Source organism: Sus scrofa, chromosome 18 (assembly GCF_054392235.1).
Source record: "Sus scrofa isolate SSC_HxYL_T2T_F1_AM1 chromosome 18, Sscrofa_HxYL_maternal_Yorkshire_Landrace_v2.0, whole genome shotgun sequence".
NCBI lineage: Eukaryota > Metazoa > Chordata > Mammalia > Artiodactyla > Suidae > Sus > Sus scrofa.
The window spans coordinates 36,896,426-36,915,202 of record NC_139400.1 but is presented as its reverse complement, the minus strand read 5'-3'; the positions used below and the strand labels follow the sequence as shown (position 1 = coordinate 36,915,202).

Here is an 18,777-nt window from a genome sequence, read left to right as displayed (position 1 = left end):
TCTAACTCCTTAGGGTAATATGGCTGCTCATATTTGTGCGTGAAAAGGATCAGTGTAATTTTACCGACTCTGATCCAACCTGTGGGGCCCAGCTGCTGCTGTCACTGATATTTATTCAGAGGGAATGCCGCCCAGCTGTCCACATTTTCCTGACTCTCAGACCACTTATTGAGTTTCAGGTAGGAACCCTGTATTACTTTACTCTGATGATCTGTTCTGGATATACACCTCAGTAATCCTTTTCAGAAACTGGTAAATCTCATTCTGGCTTTGCCCAGTATTGTTGCGGGCCAGAGACCTTTCCCTTTTACCAGCCTCCAAAATGAGAAGGAAAGTGGCAACGTTGTGCATGGGCTGGAAGCATTTGTCGCTGTAGCCGACCACTCTGAACTACATACATGCATGTGACCCCACTTTTCCCTTTCTCTCTCTTTTTTTTAAAGAGAAATGATAGCATGAGCATTGGAGCTAGGTTTTTTCCAAATCCCAAATCCACCATTTATTAGCCATGAGCTTTCATTTTTTTCCTTTCCTTAAATTATTTTTTAATAGTTAGTTCCCCAATACAATTTTTTTTTCTACTGTACAGCATGGTGACCCAGTTACACATACATGTACACATTCTATTTTCGCACATTATCATGCTCCATCATAAGTGACTAGACATAGTTCCCAGGGCTACACAGCAGGATCTCATTGCTAATCCATTCCAAAGGCAATAGTTTGTATTAACCCCAAGCTCCCAATCCACCCCACTCCCTTCTCCTCCCCCTTGGCAACCACAAGTCTATTCTGCAAGTCCATGATTGAGTTCCCATCGTGGCGCAGTGGAAATGAATCTGACAAGGAACCATGAGGTTGAGGGTTCAATCTCTGGTCTCGCTCAGTGGGTTAAGGATCCGGCTTTGCTTGCCCTGAGCTGTGGTGTACGTTGCAGACACGGCTCAGATCTGGTGTTGCTGTGGCTCTGGTGTAGGCCGGCAGCAACAGCTCCCATTAGACCCCTAGCCTGGGAACTTCCATATGACACAGGAGTGGCCCTAAAAAGAAAAAAGACAAAAAAAAAAAAAAAATAGCCATGAGCTTTTATTTATTTTTTTATTTTATTTTATTTGTCTTTTTGCCATTTCTTGGGCCACTCCCGTGGCATATAGAGGTTCCCAGGCTAGGGGTCGAATCGGAGCTGTAGCTACCAGCCTACGCCAGTGCCATAGCAACGCGGGATCCGAGCCGCGTCTGCAACCTACACCACAGCTCACGGTAACGCCGGATCGTTAACCCACTGAGCAAGGGCAGGGATCGAACCTGCAACCTCATGGTTCTTAGTCAGATTCGTTAACCACTGCGCCACGACGGGAACTCCAGCCATGAGCTTTTAAATGCACATATGCCTTTAGAAGTTTCTCCTTTCCACGTCTCAGTGTCCTCATCTATGGTGTGTGGTAATTGCCTTTCTCCATAAGATTCTTTCTATGCGTAATATGCTTGATACATAGCTGGCACTCTGTAAATGTTAGTTATTATTTTACTTTTTCCTCTCTGCTGACAAAAATACTTGTAGCATGTGATGTGATGGCAAATGAAAAATAGGTCAAGAGGGAATACTGACACTCTAAGCCTGAAAATTGTGTTCAAAATAAATAACTAGAATTGACAAGGTTGCTGGCCTACTCTAAAATTAAGAAAACAAAAGGACTTGACTATTGAGGTATTTGATGCTGCTTAAATCTATATGAAAATGCATATATTAAAATGCAACTTGTAAAATACCTGATATGGCTTATCACTTTTGATGCAATCATTTGGCAAACCTGGGAGGAAGGAGGTAGTAATATCACCTTATACTTGAAGATAAAAGCAGGAGGTTCTGGATTCTATTTTGCTACCCGAGACAGACAATTTTCTTGTGTATTTTCGAGGAAGTCCTTCTCAGTAAAGTTCAGTCCCTTATCTGCCATTGATTTAGAATAAACTGCTAACATTCAATAGTTAAATTGTTTCCTAAAAGCCATAATGATTATGGTAAAGCCCAATTTGGTAGGTTTTTTTTTTCCTCCAAGTGATTTTTGTCAAAATGTACTTTCAGTATTCACCCTGATGTCAGCTAAAATGCTGTCGCAGGGCTCCTAGGATGCTGCCAATGCAGTTTTATAGTAAACAACATTATAATGTCAATGTATAACCAAGAAGGTGACATGATGTCAAGGATATGCTCTGCATGGCTAGATCATAAATTCAATGGAAAATGCATATTTATGCAGACCTTCTTAAGATGTCAAAATTGAGTCATGCAAATGTTGTATTACTGAGAAAAAAGAAATCAAGTCAGAAAACTTGGTTAAAGATTATGTAAATTCTACTGAATAAAGGGAATTTCAAGTGATGGCAGTCAAGTTACCTTGAAGTTATATGGTGCTATCACATTTCCTGTGACAACCCCAAGAGATTTCCCTACCTCATTGACAATGCCTCATGTCCTTGGATTTAGGATTGTGGTAGGAAGTAATTCACAAGTTCTTCCACTACGATTTGCTGGTAGTTTTCAGGAACTTCTAATTTCATGAAGAAGGTAGTTAACATACTCTAATTCCAGGGTCCTACTCCTGTGATGAATTTCTTCCTTGCAGTTTACTTTCTTGTCTTAGTGTTGCAAGAATGGAATTGAGATATTAAAACTACTGAGGGCTTCCCTAGGTGGAGAAGTGTGGCATCTGTACACACTTACCTGAGTCCTGGATTTCTTCTATTACAGTTTTAAAATGGTATCGCTATTAGAAGAGTAACACATCAGGGAACTTGCCCGCATTTTCTTTTTTTTTTTTTAATTAAAAAAATTTTTTTTTTCTTTTTTAGGGCTGCATCTGTGGCATATGGAAGTTCCCAAGCTAGGGTTCGAATCAGAGCTATAGGTACCATCAAGATGATTTTACCTAGTAAAAATTCAAACTATAAACTGCCATATATACACAGAGAATGCCTCTGGATTTAAGGGAAAATTCTTGCTTTTAGACCTTTCCCTTTACCAATAAAACTAAGCCATTACCCAGATGGCTAAAAGTAAAAAGGCTCACAATACTAACTGATGACAAGGATATGGAATAATTGGAAGGCTCATCTGTATTCAGTATCCATCTAGTCTGAAAAATGATCAGTATTACCTTCATGCATGTTCCTCTAGACTTAAATTTATACAACTTAGCATAGTAATATTAATTGTTTAATTTCTCAAAAATTCTCCAGCTGCCATGAGAAAGTGTTGCATATGTTGCCCTAATCCATGAATATCACTGGAAATTCAATTTAAAACAAATGAAAACTTTAAGGATATCAAATTTGCCATCCCAAAATGTGTCTTTTTGGCATATGTATTATTTCAAGCTAGTAACAACTGAGGCCCAATAAATTCAGGAAGAACTTTGAACTTTCCCCTAATTGCCTAAATTTAAATAGAGGGCCTATTCCCAGAATAGAACTATCATCAGGGATACCTGCCAAGAATATGGGCTATTCTGTGCCCATATTGTGGTGGGGAAAACTCAGCAAGGCCACTGTGTCCCACTGTCTCCGAGGGGCCCATTAAACATTTTCTTTTCCATCAAGTAAATTGCCATCATCTCCTTTGAAGTCCCAAGCCACTCTTTAGAACCCTAATGTACTGTTTTATATGTAGTTGAAGATAGTATTCAAGGTGAGGGCTGGTGAGTTCGTTTTCCTGGGTCTCTTCTATGTCTATTTGTTCTTAAATTTTGTTTTGATTCTGTTAATCTGCTTCATGTCAATTTAATTCTTAGACCAGCCCAATGAACTTAGAAGGATAAAGGAAAACTTCCTTCACTCTGGCAGAAGCAAGAAAATGAGCACTTGGCATTAATTGGAAATCAACTACTAATGTGGCAAGAATCCATTTCATTCATGATTTCTGTGAGGAAGGATTTACAAGTTAATTTGTCTTTCCCCTTTCCTAAATGTTCTACCACTCAAATCTTTCCTAGTATTCAAGTTAGTTTCTGATAATTGCGTATTACAATAGTAAACTTTTATGGTATTTGGACTCAGTTGTCTTTATTTTGAATACACAAATCAAGTGAAATGGAGGAGAATTTTCTTGGGATTTGGACAGTGTTTGCCATGAGAAGAGAATTCTTGTTCCTCTAAACCAACATGAATTCTAGAGCCTGAGTGACTGAGAATTCTACACAATCATTATCCAATGTTCATTCTAGTATAAATGAACAGTTTATGCTACATACTTTCTAGTATAAATGAGTAGTTTATGCTAAATACTTTTTTTCTCTTCTTTTTAGGGCCACACCTGTGGCATATGTAAACTCCAGGGGCTGGGGTCTAATTGGAGCCACAGTTCTGGCCTACGCTATAGCCACGTGGGACTTGAGCTGCATCCATGACCTACACTGCAGCTTGCAGCAACACTGGATCCTTAACCCACTGAGTGAGGCCAGGGGGTGCATGGCTCAACAAAGTGCTTTGATGAACCTGCATCCTCGTGGACACTACGTTGGGTTCTTAACCCACTGAGCCACATCAGGAACTCTGCCAGATATTTAAATTGCAGCTAAAATTCCACTACAAAACATTCCATGGCAATATCTAGAAACTTTGTTTATATGTAAGTTTTACTGTATTTTAGATTGTCTTGAGTGTAGCTTAAAAGAAACAGCCTGCCATCTGAAGCTGTAAATAGTTTGAAAACAAAAATGAAACTTAAAATATGAAAAAGCAGCTAGAATTAAGCTTGCCACATAGATATTGCTCAGTATCTTTTAAATTAGTCCAAATCTGAAACAACAATTTTTGTATAGTAATGCTTTTAATTTGGGCCTACACTGAATCATTGTTCCATAATGTTGAGGCAAACAGATGATGCTATAGCTTAAGGAACATAAAAACAAAACAAAACAAGTAAATATCTATTAGCATCCTTAGCGCTTTTAAAATTATAATCTAGGGATAATTTTCCAAATAGATTAGAATTTTCAACGGGCAAAAATTACTAAATTGTTTGCAAATTTAATTTTCTTAATAGTGTGATATTTATCTATGAGGAAATTGGCCAAAGGTTAATAACCACACTGCTATTGGTGGAAATGTTTATCATCAAAGTTATTTTAAAAATTTTGGGACAAATTTAGTTTCATTTTCCTTCTGTTGGAGCAGAAGTCAGACTAACCTGTGAAAAACAGTCCTTTCTGAGGTTGTGAGACCTGTTAGAATCACAGATGTTTTATTCTGCTGGAAAAGTTCCTGGGAGAGTGATACCGTGGTCGTGTATTGCAGGGTTCCTAAGGATAAAAGCGGCCTTGGGTTAATTTTTAGAAAGCAGATTAAAAAAAAAGAAAGCAGGGTGACTACTATCTTATCTTCTTATAGAATTAACTGTTATCAATTTCTCGTCTGACAGAATTTTTCTGTCAGAATGAATATTTCAAATACTTAGAAATAAAAATGCAATGAATGTATCTAGTTGGCTTTTAAAATGATCTTAGTCACCATTATTTAAAATTTCCTGCAAGTTGGAGTTCCTGTTGTGGCGCAGTGGTTAACGAATCCGACTAGAAACCATGAGGTTGCGGGTTTGGTCCCTGCCCTTGCTCAGTGGGTTAACGATCCGGCGTTGCCGTGAGCTGTGGTGTAGGTTGCAGACGCGGCTCGGATCCTGCGTTGCTGTGGCTCTGGTGTAGGCCGGTGGCTACAGCTCCGATTGGACCCCTAGCCTGGGAACCTCCATATGCTGCGGGAGCGGCCCAAGAAATAGCAACAACAGCAACAACAACAAAGACAAAAAGACCCCCCCAAAAAATAAATAAATAAATAAATAAAATAAAATAAAATTTCCTGCAAGTGAAAAAAAGAGGCAAATTTTTACTTCAGTAAAACTTAAGAATTTGTATAAGAAAAGAAATGTAATAACAGACCACTTTGTTGAGCAGTGAATAATTTTTGTATTATCATAACAATAAAAACACTCTGTAAATTAAAAAAAAAAATTCCTCCTCTCACTTTTCTCATTTGTAGTCTGTATTATAATAATAATACCTTCTTTTTAGGCTTGGCTTAAGAGTCAAACAAGCATAGATTACGCTAGGCATCTAGTACATACTCAATAAATAACATTGCTATTAATAAATTATTTAACTTAAATAATTCTGTTTTTTTTTTTTTTTTTTCTTTCTTTCTTTTCATGGCTACACCCACATCACATGTAAGTTCCCAGGCTGGGGAACAAACCTGTACCACCCATACCACAGAGACATGAGCCACTGCAGTCAGATTTCATAACCCATTGCAGCAGAGCAGGAACTCTTAATTCTGTACTCTGAAGCAACACAGAACAAATGCTGCTTTGCATGATGGCCTTTAAAATTACAGAGGTGTATTGGAGAGGGTACTTATATATACATATTTGCTGATTCACAGAAAATGATAAGTCTGAGACACACAGGCAAAGCAGGTTGATTAGACTAGATGGGAAAAGATGCAATGAGAAAGTAACTATCTTGATAAGGTGGAAATCAAGAAAATGTTTAGTTCTGTCTCAGAATCTATCACTTTGGATTGACATGAAGGCATAAAAAAGGGTCACAATCCGGGGTGTTCACTTTTTAACTAATTAAGAATTATAAAATCTTAATGACCACATGCTGTTTAAGCTCCTTTTAGAAACTAGAAATTGGTTATGTGCCACTTTGCAATTCTTAGTCTCTTCATTACTACTGAGTGTAATCTAACTACACTTGCAGAGCTGAAACTATGCCTTTGGATGGAGGGATGGTCTGGAGCCAGGAGAACTGGTCTTCCCTGACTGTCAGGGTTAAATACCTAGCTCTAGCAAGCCTCTCAAGAGGATCCTTCTTCCGTGATCTCAGAAGCTCATCCCAAGCCAAGGTGTTAATGGTTTAATAATATGTTCCACAAGTGTTTCTGTTTGAAAGAAAAAAATCTATAAACACAACAGTGGTATGAATAGCAACTCAGGAAGAATTTCAGCAATCTAGAGAAGATTTTTTTTCTTTTTTCTTTTTGGAATTTAGATTATCAAGTTAATTGCTTTCTGTCTCACTGTTCTGTGTATGTATATGTGTGTGTGTGTGTGGTGTGTCTTTTGTCACACATGTAAATATATACATACAATAAATCTGTTCCTGGTCCTTCTGGGAATTCTGGTGAATGTTTGAATGTCCTGGAAAATAAAAGAAGACTCTCCATTGTGAGTGGTCAGAGGTAGAATGTCAGAATTTTTCAGTTTGCAACTCTTCTGATTTTTTGCCTGGCTCTGGGAGTTTCATTCTATTCATGCCCTGTTGGTTCAGCTAACACTCAGAAGGATCCCTGTGTAGATACTGAGGGATAGTCTTCTGCACAACTCACCTCTCTGTGTAACTCTGCCCTTGTCTTCCAGCCACATCTGCTTCCCCAAACCCGTGGGATCTGACATTTACTATCATCTTGCTGGCTTGCGTAGTCTCTAGCATTGGTTTCTGCTGCCTAGGTGACTTTCTAAAAATTAGATTCTGCAAGGGAAACAAATATGCAATTATTTTCCTCAAAGAAGTACTTTGTAACCTATACAATTTTGTATAATCTCAGGATTTAAAGCAACTTTATCGAAGAAGAAATCACTAACTTTTATTTGATCTAATAATTGTTTTGATAATAATAAAAAAGAATTGACTTATTATATGCTCCAACAGAACCATATTACACACACCTTCTACTTGAAGTTATGTATGACTCATTCTAAGCATTAAAGTGAGAAAAAAAATGGATTCTGGAAGTTAGCTCAAGGCACCTTCTAAAAACTATCATATAGATCATTTGGGTTTATTTTTATAGTTAAGTTCAGCTGAATTTTTAAAAAACACAGCACAAAACATGATTAATATCCAACTTAGTTCTTCATCTTCTGAGCATTAGATTAGAATGCCTTTACCCTTGGTACCTGAGTCCTTTTTCCTCTTTGTGGTTATGTGAGGACTGAGAGTTCATTACCCCCATCTTGCACCCCCATACATCTTTCCCTAATCCATCCCTGCTCCCAAGGCAGGTCATCTCTATTCCAGGAAGCACAATCTAGTCTTAGGCTAAGCCCTTAACACAGCTCCGTTTGTGAAGATTCTACAGCTTCCCAGACCTCCGCAAGATCAACTCTTTAAGGGTTTCACTGAAGACTACTAAAGTTTGTAATTAGTAATATAATTTACTGTACACATTGAGCCTTTCTTGGCCCTCAGCATTTTGCTGTACTAGAATATTTCTCTTTAATCTTATAATTTTATATATTTTAATGGAAAATATAGCATTATTAAAATAAAGGCTTCTTCTGTGTCCAATAACTTATACTCAATATGAGAGCAACAAGCCTCTGGTAGAGCTTCCAACATCATTCATTATAATCTCTCTAAACAGGACTCTCAGGCCCAAGTGGCTTCTTGACTTAAAGATTGATCCTTGGGGAGAAATAGTTTCATACCTAGAAACAGCACCTGGGAATTCTTTGGTATTAAGGTTATTCATCCCTAAAAGGAAAATAAGAGCAGGCTCAAAAGTAATTCTCTGATGAATTATAGAGATAATAATTCTATGGAAATTTTGAAAAAGAGATGTGTGGAAATAAATGAAGAAAACCCAAATGATAACAAAGACTATTTATTCAGCACTTGCTACAGAAAGTGATTCAGCCACAATCACATGTGTCTGGCAGAGACCCAGAGGCAAGCAGGAGAGTGGGAAAACTTCAGAAAGAAAGGGAAGGTTTCAGGCATACTCTGAGTAGAGGTTGTTGGCAGGGGGAAATGGGAGGTGGGCAGACTAGAAGAGGGCCATATTATGTGACTGGTTTATTGGTTTCTTTGACTTTCTCTGTTGTGAGTTCCCTCTCCAGGCTGGTTGTTGCGGAGGCTGTCAATTAAAATTTTCTTGTCCTATATGGCCAACCTCCACTTGTATAGTCAATCTTCAAAGTGTAGTGACACAGAATTTGCTTTAATGATATTACAAAATAGAAAACAAAGACAAAATTATGAAAGCAGTGTGGAAATGGTGTAAGGATAGTCAAAATAACAGGATGAAACAGATAACCTGGAAAGTGTCCTGAATTTGCATATGAAATTAATACTGGGGAGTTCCTGTTGCGGCTCAGTGGGTTAAGACCCTGACTAATATCCATGAGGATGTGGGTTCGATCCCTGGCCTCACTTAGTGGGTTAAGGATCTGGCATTGCCATGAGCTGTGGTGTAGGTTGCAGATGTGGCTTGGTTCCCATGTTTCTGTGGCTGTGGCATAGGCTGGCAGCTGCAGCTCTGATTCAACCCCTAGGAACTTCCATATGCCACAGGCACAGCCCTAAAAAGCAAAACAAAATAAACAAACATATATATTTGTTTATAAAATATGTATAATAAAATTATAAAATTTAAAAAATAAATTAATACTAATGCAGGAAGACTGATATGTTAAATACGAGTGGAAAGGGCTTTCTGTTATTGTCGTCAGCCAAGTGACATTGGAAAAACTAGCAAATTATTTGGAACCCTACTGCCACATGAGAGTATACTCCAAGGAAATTTCAGGTGAACTAAAGCATAAATGTAAACAATTTAACAAATCTATGTAGATGAATATTTGTTCAGTCTCTAGAAACATGTTTTCTAAACATATAATAATACGTATCTCAAAGAGTTAAGTATATATCTGAATACATAAAATTATAAAACCCAAGTGCACCAAAAAGGTAATATTCTTGATGTATAAAGTTCATAAAATCAATGAAGGAAACCTCTAAGGACCTCAAGGATCAGTAAAAATTTAAAAAAGACAAATTATAAAATTTGAAATAAATGTATAAAAAATTTAATCTTAAATGCAATAAAATAAGAAAAAACACGGCAGTAATAGTGAACCATTTTTTATCTATAAATCAAAAAGTGATTTAAAACTTTAATACTCAGTACTGAGGAGGTAATTGAAAGATGGATTGGTATGCGCTGTCGGTAGCAGTTCAAACTGGAGCAGTCAAAGGTAATTAGAAAGCAATTTGTCAATGTTTACCAATTACTTAAATATTCTTACCCCTTTATTCAAAAAGACCTTATGGTAAGGTAATATGTAGAGAAAGATATTTTTTGCAGCATTATTTATAATAATGAAATGTGTAAAATATGTAAATGTTTAATTTTAAAAAGATGATAAATAAATCACAGTACAGCAATATAATGGGCTATTTTATCATACAGCTATATATGCACGTATAAATTGGGGCATTTGGTCTTTCTAAGGTCTCACTCATGGCATATGGAAACTCCCAAGCTAGGAGGTGAATTGGAGCTGCAGCTGCTGGCCTACACCACAGCCACAGGCACAGCAACACTGGATCCGAACCACATCTGCAACCTACACCACAGCTCATGGTAACACAGATCCTTGACCTGAGCAAGGCCAGGGATTGAACCCACATCCTCATGGATACTAGTAGGATTCATTACCCCTGAGTCACAGTGGGTACTCCCATTAAAATATATTTGAGGGATTTTTATAGGAATACAAAATGTTTATGCTAGAATGTTAAGAGAAAGACAGGAATATATACAGATTGCTCTACTAAATATCCATGAACATATACTTTTTAATGCATCTCATTATTACATAAATTCCAAGAAGTAGAATTATTAGGTGTATATATTTTAAAGTTTTTCCTACATATTCCCAAATTTCCTTTCAGAAAGACCACATCAGTTTAATTTCTTTCCAGCAGTATATATGAATATCATCTCATATGATATTTGTTTCTTTCATTTTTTGAAATATAAGGCACTAAGTATCTTTAAAATCTGCCAATGTGTTGATAAAAAGATGTACTTCATTTATTTGATTTAATCTGATTTAATTCATGTTCATATTCTATAGGACTTTTTATTGCTTTTATGTATGTATGAACTACCTATTTATGATCTGTGCATAGTATGTTTCTTTTTTTCTTTTTGATAAGAAACCTCCATATTTTGAAGAAAAAACTTGGTATCAGATTACTCTAAAATGCTGTAAAAGTCAAAGGCCAGTAGAGGATCTTGAGTTTTTCTATTTGATTCAACATATATTTATGAAATAATTATTATCTATAAGTCATGCTTCAAGTTTCTGTAGGACCAAAGACACTGAATATGGTATAGTTCTTAACTCAAGCAAATTTTAAGTAAAACGGATAGAATGATGTGTACATAAAGTGTCAAGGCTATACTGGGTCACATTAATTCTCAATTTGACAATAAGGGGTGCTTTTTAATAGAGTTATCTTTGAACTGTATCTTGAAGGACATTCCTGGTGTGCAGCTGGCTGAATGAAGGCCATTTTAGATTGAAAAGACCATGCAAGCATAAGAACAACCGCAACTGTCATGAGGCCAAGGCATGTGTTGCCTGGAGAAGCCTGGCTCACCATCACCTCAGTGCATACAGTCGCATTTACCTTGTGAAGACTTCACTCTCTGAATACGAGTTCTCAGGTGCTGAGGGTCAAAACTCATTTTTACAAGTATTCTCAGAACTAATTGTGTTTAAGGAAGCTGATGTATTATTAAGTCTCAGAAGATCATAATGTCAAAAATCAAGATTTCAATTTAGCTTATCTAGAATAACAGTATGGGAGTTGACTCGACATTTGTATTAATCATACTGGTGCATTCACTTCCAGTAAGCTTGTTACATGGATGGAATTTAATACTCTTAGAATCAATGGAATTAGAATAAGGGTGTTATCTATGATTCAAGTGCTTAATGGCATTGTTTAATGGTCAAAATAAGGTATCTCTGACAGCTACAGACTGGCATGGCATGGCATGGCAGGGCACACTTTTCTATGGGTTGACATGATGAACATTTACCTCTGAGTATCTCTTCTTTCCGTGTTCTACTATTCTTTATCTAGTCATTATGGATACATTCTTTCACTTGGTATTTAGTATATTCAATCAAATTACAAGGGAATGCTGCAGTCCAGGAAACCATACTGTCTCTTTAAGCACTGATTTTCAGCTTTTTCTGTTTCAATACCATACTTTGCAGGTGGAACACTTTCCTGTCCATAGCATTACTCGTGGGAATCAGTGATTATGAAGTGGTATTGGGGTGAGGAAAAGGGGGTGTGTATAATATGAAAAGCTAGGTCAGACATTCTGATTGACGTCCCCCCTTACTCCCCTGCCATGACCAGGCGCCTAGGTAAGACCATGTCTCCTTCCCTTTTCCTTCCATTGTGAATGGTTACTTTTACCATGATTAGCTATATTGCATTATAGTTTAAGTATGAAGTTAAAATCTAGATTGGACCTTTAAAAAATTGTTTTGAATGCCTTTAGTCTCAGCAATATTCTCCTTAGTTCGCTAAGGTCCCCATAAATCCCTACTGGACTAAACCAACCTGATTCCTTACTTTTATTACTTCCTAGGCATTTGAGCTTCTCTTACTTATTCTCTGTTATTTGTAAGCTTGGTAGCCTAAGCTACAGAAGGCTTTCAAGTTGGGGCAGATTGAAGTTTAAACATTGATGCCCCTTGAACCTTAAGAAGCAGCTGATCTAATATTACTCAAAGGATATGGGGAGATAGATACTGCCATGGACCAGATGTTTGTCTTCTCTCAAAATTTATATATTGAAACCTTATAAAGAATTTTGACTACTATCCATTAGGTCACAGGTTTGATCCCTGGCCTCACTCAGAGAGTTAAGGATCCAGCGTTGCTGTAAACTGTGGTGTGGTTTGAAGACGCAGCTTGGATCTGGCATTGATGTAGCTGTGGCAGAGGCCAGTGGCAAAAGACCTCAACAGATATTTCTCCAAGGAAGATACACAGATGGCCAACAAGCCATGAAAAAATGCTCAACATCGCTGATTATTAGAGAAATGCAAATCAAAACTACCATGAGATACCACCTCCCACCAGTCAGAATGGCCATCATTAATAAGTCCACAAATAACAAATGCTAGCGAGGGTGTGGAGAAAAGGGAACCCTCCTGCACTGTTGGTGGGAATGTAAGCTGGTACAACCACAATGCACAACAGTATGGAGGTACCGTAGAAAACTACACATAGAACTACCACATAACCCAGCCATCCCACTCTTGAGCATCTATCTGGACAAAACTTTCCTTGAAAAAGACACATGCACCTGCATGTTCATTGCTGCTCTATTCACAATAGCCAAGACATGGAAACCTCCATATGCCACAGGTGTGGACCAAGAAAAAAAAAAAAAAGAGGCGAAAATATAAACACTAATTATCAAGTGTAGGAATATATCCAAAATTTAGCTATACAATTTTATTTAGGTAAAGTCTTGGTACATATTTCAACCAACACATGGAAATATCAGCTGCTTTATTTCCAACAACTAGCTTTGATAGAACAAAAGAAAATATGAAGGGTGTTTTCTGATTAAACAATTTGGCATTAAATAGTAAATGATTAATAGTTCAAATGAGGTCCTGTCAAATAAATTTGCTTTGCAAATTACCTCAGTAACTCAAATAAATGCTCCTCCTTCTATCCTTTTTTTAAAAAAATAATAATATGTTTAAGGTACCTTTTACTTATTCATTTCCCTACTGAATTTAATACACATGTTGATGAAAACTCTAAATGGTTTTAAACTGTTCAGCTTTCCAGTAACAAAAATTTAAAATAAAGCTGCTGTAAATAGTGGAAATGTATTCACATTAGAAATCATTACCATTATTAACATTTTTGTAATCAGTGACTGAGCTCCTACTGTGTGTCACTGTTATGGTGAAGCTATACTTGGGACTTTGCCCTTGAGAATTCTTTGAATCTTGGAAACTGAGAATTTCTTTCCATTAACAAATGTTGAAGGCATTCTAGAAGAGGTTGAAAATCCCTTTCTTTGTGTCTAACAATGGAAGAAAAGTTGCTGGTACACTGAATTGTCCAATGTAAAGATTGTTCCTATACATATTGCTAAGTTATTCATGCCCCAAAGCACTTTTAATTACTGCATTCATACTTTAGAAAGTGTTTTACATTCATGAAATCATGTTCCCTGCTCATTCAGGATGGGTATATTCATGTCCTTTTCCCTCTGTTATTTGATAGTCAGCATTCAAAGCAGGCAGAAAGGATGCCCAATGATAAAATTCGTAACAATTTATGTCAAAAATAACATCTCTTTTATTTTTCAGGATAAAATTTGCTAGAAAACAATCATTTGATAATAGGGGTTTAAAATAATTCCTCCAAGTAAAATATTTATATTAATGCCTGTGGTTTGTTGGATTTTAATATTCCATTTGTCTAATCATGTATTATGAGCTCATTTGGAAAACTAATTTTCTCTTTAGCATTCACATATTTACTGAAACAGTGACCCGTAGACCATATAAAAATACTGACCATCATAGAAGGTATAGACGCAAACAGTACTAACAGGGTGCATAGTATGTCACTTTAGTAAGAGTGGGGGCTAACCTGTGAAAAATTTTAAAGGCTTTATATTGAAATATGATTTACTCACGTTTAAGGCATGTTTATTGATGACCTTTACAGTGTTTAAGATATACCATGATCAACAGAAAAACCTACGTAGAAGAAATAAGGCATACCACACACATAATTATTAAACAAGATTGGGTTTTCCAAACACAGAGTGAGAAAGCAAGCCATGAAAGTCAAGGACATGAGAGTTTACTTTTTGCTTTGTTGTGAAGGTGGAATTTGAAATTTATTTATTTATTTATTTAGTCTTTTGTTTTTTTAGGGCTGCATCTGTGGCAATATGGAGGTTCTCAGGCTAGAGGTCTAATCGGAGCTGTAGCCAGCCTACACCAGATAGGAGCGGCGTCTGCGACCTACAACCATAGCTCATGGCAATGCCGGATCCTTAACCCACTGAGTGAGGCCAGGGATTGAACCCGCAACCTCATGGTTCCTAGCCCTAGTCGTTTCTGCTGCGCCATGATGGGAGTTCCTGATCTTAACTTTAAAGAATGAATAGGTGCATGTGTCTTTTTTAAGGAACGTTTTGTCTGAATATATGCCCAAGTGTGGGCTTGCTAGGTCATATGGTAGTTCTATGTGTAGTTTTCTAAGGTACCTCCATACTGTTGTCCATAGTGGTTGTACCAGCTTACATTCCCACCAACAGTGCAGGAGGGTTCCCTTCTCTCCACACCCTCTCTAGCATTTGTTATTTGTGGACTTATTAATGATGGCCATTCTGACTGGTGGGAGGTGGTATCTCATGGTAGTTTTGACTTGCATTTCTCTAATAATCAGGGATGTTGAGCATTTTTTCATGGCTTGTTGGCCATCTGTGTATCTTCCTTGGAGAAATGTCTATTGAGGTCTTTTGCCCATTTTTCAATTGGGTTGTTGTCTTTTTTGCTGTTGAATTGTATAAATGTTCATTACAGCACTATTCACAGTAGCCAAGACATGGAAACAACCTAAATGTCCATCTGCAGATGATTGGATTAGGAAGATGTGGTATACATACACAATGAAATACTACTCAGCCATTAAAAAGAATAAAATAATGCCATTATAGATGGAAATGGAGACTCACATACTGAGTGAAGTAAGTCGGAAAGAGAAAGACAAATACCATATGATATCACTTATATCTGGAATCTAATATATGGCACAAATGAACCTTTCCACAGAAAAGAAAATTATGGACTTGGAGAATAGACTTGTGGTTGCCAAGGGGGAAGGGGAGGGAGTGGGATGGATTGGGAGCTTGGGGTTAATAGATTCAAACTATTGCTTTTGGAATGGATTAGCAATGAGATCCTGCTGTGTAGCACCGAGAACTATGTCTAGTCACTTATGATGGAGCATTATAATGGTAGAAAAAGAATGTATGTGTAACTGGGTCACCATGCTGTACAGTAGAAAAAAAATTGTATTGGGGAAATAACAATAAAAAAATAAAGAATGAATAGGATTTAGATGTGCTGATGATAGGAGATGGAGAAGGCACTTCCAGCAAAGGAGAGAAATTTAGCAAAGCACAGACTGCAAAATGTGAGTTTATTTATTGGGACCTGTGACACTGATTAGAAGCCAGTCTGCGTATAAGGAAATAGCTGGCAGAAAGGCTAAAAGGCAAGTAGGGACAGATCAAGAAGGGCTTGAATAGCAGATTAAAAAGTATGGCTTTTGATCAGTAGGTGATGAAGAACAATTTCTTTTTTTTTTTTTTTTTTTTTTTTTTTTTGTCTTTTTGCATTTTATTGAGCCGTTCCCCCTGCGGCATATGGAGGTTCCCAGGCTAGGGGTCGAATCGGAGCTGTAGCCGCTGGCCTACACAAGAGCCACAGCAACATGGGATCCACCAAAGCTCATGACAACATCAGATCCTTAACCCACTGAGCAAGGCCAGGGATCGAACCCGCAAACTCATGGTTCCTAGTCGGATTCATTAACCACTGCACCACGACGGGAAATCCCAAGAACAATTTTAATAATGCTAATGAATAATATTACTTAATATTGACTGAATTATTACTATATGCCAGTTCCCTTTCTGAGCACTTGCCATGTAATAGCCCATTTAATTCTAATAACACTCTGAATTGATTCTATAATTTTCCTCAGTCTGTAAAGAGAGAATGGAGGGATTCTGAGTAGTTTAGAAACTTGTCCCGGGTCAAACAACTACTAAAAACTCATACAACAACTCAATATAAAAAAGCAAACTAATTTTAAAATGGGTAGAAGATCTGAATAGACATTTTCCAAAAGAAGACACAGAGGGCCAACAGGTACATGAAAAGATGTTCAGCATCACTAATCAACAGAGAAATGCAAATCAAAACCACAATGAGATATTACATCACACCCTTCAGAATGGCTATTATCAAAAAGACAACAAAGAACAAGAATTGGCAAGGATGTGGGGAATAGGGAGCTCCTGTGCACTGCTGATGGGAATATAAATTGGTGCAGATGCTCTGGAATATAAGATGCGGTTCCTTCAAAAAATTAAAAATAGAACTACCATATGATGCAGCAGTCTACTTCTGAGTACATATCTGAAGGAAATGAAATCACTAACTCAGATACCAGTGAACTCCATGTTCACTGCAGCATTATACAGCTAAGACTTCGGGACAATGTAAATGTCCACTGGTGGATAAATGGATAAAGTAAATGTTATCTCTATCTTGTATGTCTATCTATTTATCTATCTATAGTAGAATATTATTGATTCATAAAAAGAAGGAAATCTTGCTATTTGCTACAACATGATGGTCCTCAAGGGCATTATGCTAAGTGAAATAAGTCAGAGAAAGACAAATACCACGTGATCTCACTTATGCGTAGAATCTTTAAAAAAAAAAAAAAAAGCTCATAGATAAAGAGAACAGATGAGGCGCTGCCAGAGGTATGGGTGGGGGTGAGAGAAATGAGTGGACTAGAAATTTTGTCTGTTTGTTTAAATAAACTGCTTAAATTTTTTTAAAAATTTAGTTTTCCCCAAACTTACTTGGCCAGAGACTTTTATTTACTTAATACATCGAGCTAGCATTTTGCTTAAGATGCTCTGAGGTAATGTTCCCTTGGGTGATTAAAATGATGGTAAGAATTAGGAAGTATTAACTGAGGAGAGACTAGAGGCTTCTTAACTGTAAAGCTAATTCCTCCTCAGTGTGGCTAGGTGAGACCTAATCAGAGTTTCAGAGGGGAAATGACAGTGAAAGTGGAAAGGGATGTGTGAGTGTGTATGAGTGTTCGTGTGCATGCAAGCATGGGTGCATATATATGATGATGTGGTTAACCAAATGTCAAGTCTGACTAACTGGGAGGATGATCTGATATTAACAGAAATATGGAATAAGAGAAGAAATATGTATGTGTGTGTGTGTCCATATATATATGGGATAGTTCAGATTTGTATACTATTAGATCGAAGTGTTTACAGAACAGGTTCATTTAGCAGATATATCAGGTATGTATACAGGTATATTTAGCAGAAAGTTTGAAATGCGGATTGACTTTTGAGCATAGAAGAGAGGATATGGCTCCTGGAAGAGATTTTGGAGTCATTCACATTGAGAAGCTGACTGAAACCTTGAGGATAAATAAAAGTGCTAAGAGGAAGTGGGCAGGCAGAGAAAAGAAGAGGGTTAAACACAGAACCTTATATGAAGAGTTTATATGTAAATCAATGTAGCTTATATATTATGTGTAAGTTTGTGTGTTTGCCCATTCCATTTAAAATATTGAGACACAAGAAGCAGCTATAGGTTCAAATAAAACCTGAAGATTTTTTACATTAATTTTATTTTGTATAAATTAATTCTTATGCTGAATTAACTCTTCCCCTGAGAATATTAATAAATATACACTGATAATTAATAATAATTCCTTGAAAATCATTGTAAAATATCAATAATTTCCTGGGAGAGCTATACAAATCATCCACAACTTAAAATAGAGAAAAAGATAAAAAGCACTTAAAAATGGGCTCAATGTGAGCACAAGTGATTGCAGAACTCATAACAATGACCTTTCTAATAGAAATCTGACCAGAAACACAAAACTCTGAAGAAATTGTTAGTGTTTTTCATTGGACATTTTTAAAAATGAGTACAGAAACTTAACACAGGAATATCAGACCCTCAGTATAAGATTCTACTAATATCTTTCCCTCTAATCCTATTTAAATATTTGTACAAAATGACTTAAGAAGGGCTTTAATAAGGCATGATTCTTTATTGACTTTAGTCAGGAAGTTAATATCAGG

The 18,777-nt window shown here is 36.8% G+C and overlaps 1 protein-coding gene across 2 annotated transcripts in view; it reads right to left on the bottom strand.

Annotated features, from left to right (window-relative positions):
• LOC146394980 (uncharacterized) overlaps positions 1 to 18,777 on the bottom strand; it is a 480,198-nt gene that overhangs the window by 314,372 nt on the left and 147,049 nt on the right. The window contains exons 5-6 of one of the 2 annotated variants that reach the window (XM_085006031.1): positions 7,387 to 7,529; positions 5,189 to 5,300 (exon numbers count right to left, since the gene is read on the bottom strand). The gene's annotated coding sequence lies outside the window, so the exon portion shown is untranslated. Of the gene's footprint in view, positions 1 to 4,809; positions 5,301 to 7,386; positions 7,530 to 18,777 lie in introns of those variants that run through there. The other variant, XR_014834441.1, reaches the window with a different exon arrangement.